This window comes from Wolffia australiana, chromosome 14 (assembly GCF_029677425.1).
Source record: "Wolffia australiana isolate 7733 chromosome 14, ASM2967742v1".
Lineage (NCBI taxonomy): Eukaryota > Viridiplantae > Streptophyta > Magnoliopsida > Alismatales > Araceae > Wolffia > Wolffia australiana.
In genome coordinates, this window is record NC_135848.1 from 10,735,153 (window position 1) to 10,742,670 (window position 7,518).

The window sequence follows — 7,518 nt, forward strand, 5'->3', positions numbered from 1 at the left end:
CTAGAGAACATGTACACAAATCAGAGTAACTTCAATCGCACGGTGGAGATCTTTGAAGCACTATTATTGTGCAAGCAAGGTGACTCGACACTTCAGGATCATTTCAAACATCTTCATGCGATAATCCAAGAGTTGGCTGTATATCAACCTCTCATGATCGACATAGCGACACTAGAGTGTCATTGCCAGGAGTTTGATCGCCGATGTGTATCTTGGCGGGTTACATCAGTCTATCTCCTCATAGACCAGGGGAGCACCCAAGGTCTTGCAAGGGATGTCTTTTGCTCCATCGGCACTAGTTGTGTCTACACCTCCTACACCGCGGAGGGACAATGGCCGTCCCATTCGTGGAAAGGGACGCAACTCCTTTCCACTATTTACCTATTGTGACAAGCAGAATCATCCATCCAACAAGTGTTGGAAGCAATTCAGGCGACCTCCATCCACCCGGGCAGTAGAGGAGACTCCAGTTACCCCAATCTCTCCAATTGCACCACTACGATCAAGTCTTCCCTCATCTGCCTTTTAGGTGACACTCACACCAGGCGAGATGGAGGCAGTGTGACATTATCGAGAATTCTCTACATCCTCTTCATCCTCGGCGACATCTGTTCTATATACTTTAGGTACACACGCCTTTCTTTCATTTTCTTCTTCATCATGGATTATTGACTCAGGGGCCTCCAAACACATGACTGGTACCTCTTCTATCCTATCCTCGTATACCTCCACTCCTCGATACTCTCTTTCTGTCACAATTGCTGATGGTCAGACATGTCTAGTCCTTTGGTCACGGTGACACCACTGCCTCATCACACCTACCCCTCACCCATATCCTTCATGTTCCTGAGTTTTCGACCAATCTCCTCTCAGTTAGCACCATTACTCGTGCTCTGAAGTGCTCTGCCACATTTTATCCTACCTATTGTACTTTCTAGGATCTGCATATTGGGTCGCGTGAACAGAGGATTGGCTTGGGCGGTGAGAAGGGACGGTGGATGTATGAGCTCATCACCGATGATAACCACTCTAGCCCTCGGGCATTTTTGTCTATCCCGTCTTCTCAAACTATCTTCTCTTTTGTGGTATCAACGTTTGGAACACCCTTCTTTTGAAAAATTAAAGAAAATATTTCCTTCTCTCAACAAATTCTTGTGCGAGTCATGCCAATTAGGGAAACATCATCGTTCTTCCTATCTATGCTGTGATGGACCACCTACATCATCTCTATTTGACCTTATCCACTAAGATGTTTGGGGTCCTTCCCACAGTCCATCTATTTCCGGCTACCGATACTACATTTTTATTGATGATCACACCCGAGCCAGCTTGACCTACCTTCTCCACAAGCGCAGCGAAGTCCCAACTATAATAACTCACTTTTTCAATGAGATACAAGCATAATACTCCACTACCCCTAAAGTCTTCCGTAGTGACAAAGCCCTAGAGTTAATTCAGTCTTCAATTAAAAGCTTCTTTTCTGATCGTGATACCATTCATCAGACGTCATGTCCTCACACCTTGCAACAAAAAGACATAGCTGAACGTAAACACCATTCCCTTCTTGACATAGCTCACACATTACTCATTGAGATGCGTGTCCCCTCTTACTTATGGTCCAACGGTATCCTCACTGCTACATATCTTAAAAATCGTCTTCCCTGTTCAGCACTCAATGGCGACATTCCTCTTCATCGTCTACTTCCCACTTCCACTCTTTTCCCTCTACCTCCATTGGATGTGTTAATTTTGTCCAAGATCTCTTAGTCTCTCTCTCCATATTTGCCCCTTGTGCCAAATAGGGGATCTTCATCGGCTACTTTTGGACACGAAAAGGGTATCAGGTTCTCTTTCACGACACTCAAACCTCCGTCATTTTCGCGAATGTGGCATTCCATGAGTTAGCCTTCTTTTCTCCAGAGACGGATTCTCTCCTCTGCTCGATGTTACAGATATCCCTCATTCTCTTCTCATCTATCCAGGCTCCACCTACTGGACTTCTCCTCGTCCATCCTCGACTCCGAATCAGTCTCCTTCCCCAGCACCAGATGACGATCCTCCCACATCTGATGGTGACTCAACCACTACCTCTCCAGCCCCAAGGCCCGCCTCTCCAGCCTCAGAATCCTCCTCTCCCACTGATGACTTTCACCTCCCCATTGCCCTGTGAAAAGGTACCCGTGCGTGCACTCATCACCCTATATCTCATTTTGTTGCCTATGATCGTCTTTCCCTCTCCTTTCATACCTTTTCCCTGGATGTGACCTCTGAGTCAATACCCTGGACCTATGAAGAAGCCGCACAAGTACCTGCGTGGAAAGCTGCCATGGATCTTGAAGTCCATGCCCTCATGTCTGGGGGCACATGGACGTTGGTTTCTCGCCTTTGTGATGCTAAAATTTTCACGTGCAAATGGGTATTCACGGTGAAGCACAATCCCGATGGGTCTATCGCTGGACACAAAGCCTGACTATTTGCTCGTGGCTTTTCACAGGTTTATGGGATCGACTATACAGAGACTTTCTCTCCGGTCGCTCACATGAATTCCATTGGTGTGATTCTCTCCTTGGCAGTCAATCAGGAATGGGGTATGCATCAACTTGACGTGTCTAATGCTTTCTTATATGTCAATTTGGAGGAACATTTGTTCATGGAGCAACCTCCATGGTATGTCGCTCTGGGGGAATTATCCAAGATGTGTCATCTGCAGAAAGGAATTTATGGCCTCAAGCATAGTCCTTGGGCATGGTTTTCCAAATTCAGGGGTCTTCTAAAAAAATGTGATTACACTCCGTGTCAAGACGACCCCATTGTGTTCACCAAACACACACCTACATATATTATCATCTGCGCTATCTATGTAGATGATATGCTTACTACAGGCAGCGACACCGAGTGCATTCAGACCGCCAAGGCCAATCTCTAGTAGCACCTCAGTCGTCATGATTTGGGCACTCCTCGGTATTTTCTTGGTATCGAGTTCACTTATCAGGGTGATAAACTCACTCTCCCAGTGCAAGTATGCTTTGGATATACTTCAGGTGACAAGACTTCTAGGGTGCAAGCCCGCTTTTTTTCCAATGGAGATTTGTCCTCCGTTTTAGGACACGTCTTCATCACTCCTTGATGGAAGACCCTCCGGTTGATTGCCCCCCGACCCGTCGTCAGCCACGTCACAAAGCCCAAGCCAACGTGAAGAATGTACAGTTCCACTATCAGATTTGAGAAGTGGCGTCGTCATCTCGGGCCATGTCAAGTGTCTTTATGTCAATTTTCTATTTTTTGTCGTTGTTGGGTTGTTGGGTGGCCCCTCTTGCCTGAGTACCAGCCTCCTGCATGTCTTCTTTTATTTAGTTCTGCTTAATTGTCCTCTTTAGGGGGAGAAAATCATGATGGGTTTCTTCTTCTCCTAAAGAGTCCTTTTAAGGTAAGCCCAATAGGTTTTCCCTTAAAAGGGGCCCAATAGGGCCACCCCACAACAACCACTTTCCTCCATAAGAGGGGAGGAGTGGACGTGGGATAGAAGGCTGGAATATTGTTAAGAATTTCAGATCTGCGTTTCTTTTGACAATTATTTTCTTTCTATCATGATGCTTTTCTCTCGAAAAGGAAGAAGAAGGAATCAACGAAGAAGAAGAAGCAAAAGAAGAAGAAGAAGAAATTGGAGTTACCTTGTTTTGTTTTCCCCAAGGCTTCTACATTCCCTTCCCTTGAGGTGGGGGGGAATTATTGAGTTCTCAGTGATCCAAATCTGTTCTTCATGGAAGACATCAAGCATTGCTGTCGGATCTAATCCTGCACCCGTCGTCTCATCATTTTTGTTGATCGACTGTCACGGGTGTTGGTTGTTTATTCCATGGACTCTAGTCTCGTTGATCATGATTTGTGTTGCTGTTGGAATCCCCATTTTTGGATGTCTTATTGGTAGTGACGGGTTGTCTTTCCCGATGTCGCCGAACAACTATGACTGTCTAGATCAGCAGCCTGCTCTATTTCTTCTCTCCATTGCCACTGGACTGAAAGAAGATTCAGCAGTCCGGAACTGCCTTTGGTTGAACGACCTAGCACCAACATCTTCCAAGGGAAGACAGAGCTTTCACCCCCGTCACCCAAGAGATTATCGGTGCCGCCAAAGTCACCAAAGATCCCAGCATGGCGAGTTGCCACTGTGGCCACCAAGATTCTCCAACCTTCAGCCGTCGGCCGCTATCGACGCTGGTTCGTTCCACAATCACGAGTGGCTCCGTTGATAAGCCATACTCCCTAATCTCTTCATGACCGAAAGGCACATGCTTTGGACTCGCGGGTCCTTTGAATTTGTGCCTTGACTCATCGTACATTGAGATAATGGATCATCTTGTTCTGGAGTTGTCCCTCAGCCAGATATCAACACCGCTCCTCAACTAACTGGCTTGGAGCGCTTGTGGTCAATCGATCAACCACTAAAAATCATCTACTCCAATGGACAACGACGGGATATCTCGACGAGCTCCAGGAACGACATCTTCATGTCATCTCCATTCCCCTTCTTCAGTACTGGTTTCGACTGCTCCTCTACATGAGTGAACTTCAACTTGTTTAGGATTAGCCATTGTTTTGCGATGGAGCTTCTTATGGTCGGTGCCGGATTGGTGTCGCTCTTGGTGATGATGTGGACGCTCTCGGATGAAGAACGTCCCCCACTATGTCGCCCCTTTGATTTGATCACGAGGATCATTGGGATCTTGACCGCATCAAAACCCGTCGTGTGCCGCCTAATTGCTCACTTGACGAATCAACTCACGATCGACATACTTTCTCGTTAATTTTTTTATTCTTTTTTTCTCGCAGCATTTCAAGTCATTTAACATCGGATTTAGAGTTTACCCACCGTACGTAAAATGAAGCATCAATTTCGATCGTCGTATTACATCACTCCTTCCTCAGGTTGACGGGTATCGACGACTCATTGGGAAGCTCATCTATTTGACAGTGATGCGTCTTGACATCGCATATGCGGTTATTGTTCTTAGCCAGCTCATGAAGGAACCACATCAAGTTCATTGGGCAGGAGCTTTATGGGTACTTGCATACATCAAGAGTGCACCTAAGCGCGGGCTTCTTTATCAGAGACATCGTCACCTTCACATCGAGCTTATTCATATGCATCATATGCATGTGACTCAGGGGATCGAAAATCCACGACTGGATATTGCACTTACTTCGGCAGTAATCTGGTTACATAGAGATCTAGGAAGCAGAAGGTGGTCGGCTGCTCCAGTATGGAATCTGAGTATCTCACTATGGCCTCCACAACACAAGAAATGGTATGGCTTCAATTTCTGTTACAAGAGCTTGGTGTATAGGATCTGACACCTATGATGATTTATTGTGACAATCAAGATGTTATCTTCATTGCTAAAAATGAAGTGTTTCACAAGCGAACAAAGCACATTGAGGGAGACTTCCACTATATTCGCGACAAAGTAATGGCAGGGATCATATCGACTCCATTTGTTGCATCTTCCCAGTAGCTTGTGGACGTCTTCACCAAGAGCATGCTGGGCATCTCCTATGAAGGGGTCATCACCAAGCTGGGCATGTTCGATTAATATGCTCCAGCTTGCGGGGGAGTGTTAACCAAAGGTCATACGTGTGGGCCTGAGTAAGTGGGGCCCAGCCCACTTACTCATTTCTATCTCTCTCTCTGATGTCGGATGTCGTCTGGGACGCCGTCCAGTCGACACTGAGTATGATGGCTCGGTGCCCATAAAGGATAATGGTATCAAACGTTGATGGTGAAACCCTAAGTGGGTAATGTAACTTAGATGCAATGTGTGATGCATCTAGATTTGTATGTGCAAGCACCGATTAACAAGAGGGGTCAAATTTTGATCCGAAGGATTCGCCCCGTGAACGAAAGTGTGACCTCTTGAGCCTCGCAGGAGGGGGCAAGGGTGACTACGACGACGGACAGAGTCAATCCATAGAGACCCACACGCGTCGGGCGGGCCTGGCTCTTATCAGTGAAACGCTCGAGCTTGTTGTAATTCATGCTCAACCTTTCTCCCTCACCTATATCTAACCTGAGCGCGGTGGAGGCAATCATAAAATATACTACATAAGATAAGAGACGGGCGGGCAGAGAGACGACGCACCTCGTCAATGACTATGCGTTGAGGTCCTTCTGCATTGTTGCGCCTAGAGAAATCAAGGGCGAAGGCGATGATGAGAGTTGCTGGAGAAGGAGCCGGCGAGGTATGACAGCCTCAACTGGAGTGAACAATTAGGTGTCAACTGAGGGAGGGGTGCAGCAGCAATGTGGTGCACCAAGGGTTCGATGTGCTTTGGTTAGCACTCAGAGGGACCTGATACTCCATGCTAGAAGACCAGGTGAATTGGGGATGAGGAGGGGAGCCCTGGCGCAACGCCAAAACTTGACCGTCAGCGGGAGGGATTATAAAGGGAAGGCCCCGACTTAGCACAAATACTGACTGGGCGCCTCGTTGGATCTGATATTGATCAGGTGGTAGGCTGGAAACCCACCACAAGGCCTCTCTCACACACCCAAGGTCAAGGCAGGAATACATGTCAGGGGAAGGCCTTGACCCACCGCGAGTCCTCGTGCGCGAGCATAGTGATTTGCTCCAGCTTCCAGGGGTAGAATCGGCCAATGACCCCAGTCCAAAGACGTTGCTTGACGACGTCCAGTCTGTCGAAGAGGAGGGGCGAACAGCAGTCCAACCAATTGAAGATCGATCGATCGTCGACTAGTAACGCTCCAAGCCTGACAACGTCAATCGAAGTCGATAAGGCTCGTTCACCTTGGGCAAAATCCTGATCCCGTGATGGCTTGGTCGGTGGCTATCGATTGGGTGCTCTCCCACCCACGACCGATCGGGAGTCCCAGCAGGGACAGGGGTCAGTCGAGGCATAGAGGGAAGGCGGTCCTCGCTTGAATCGACGGGGAATCCACACACCGGCGGCTGGCGTCTCTTGGCGCAATCGCGCGTGCTCTAGTCGGAGGGCCAACGCCGATGGGTTGTTGCACCACATGTACCCAGGGGAGAAGGATTGTTGGGGAGAAGAAACTGACCGGGACCATTGGAGAACCAACGGTAGCGTCGTTCTCCACCTAGGAGTCTCCTCTTTCACCAACTGATTCTCCCTCAATCTTCCCTTCTTCTTCTTCTTGAGGGTGGGACTTGCACTCTTCTTCAACAACACAAATTAAGAATGAAAACAAGTCCAACTTGGCTAGGGCGCCCATCCTTTCCTTTATAAGGGGGACGCGAATAGGCCCCTAGCAGTACCATAATAGGGGAGGGAAGGGGGGGGGGGGGGGGGTGAGGCCCATTTAAGGGGAAGTCCTTATAGACTGGACTTCCCCCCATTAGAATGCAATGAAAAGGGACAAAAGAAAAGGAAAGGGGGCCAGCGCCCGCACGCGGCTGCCCACCACAGTGTGGATACCCATGGGAGGTTTGACCGACCCGAGCGACCCTCATTGAGTATCCGACCCGAGAAAGGCGTGCGACG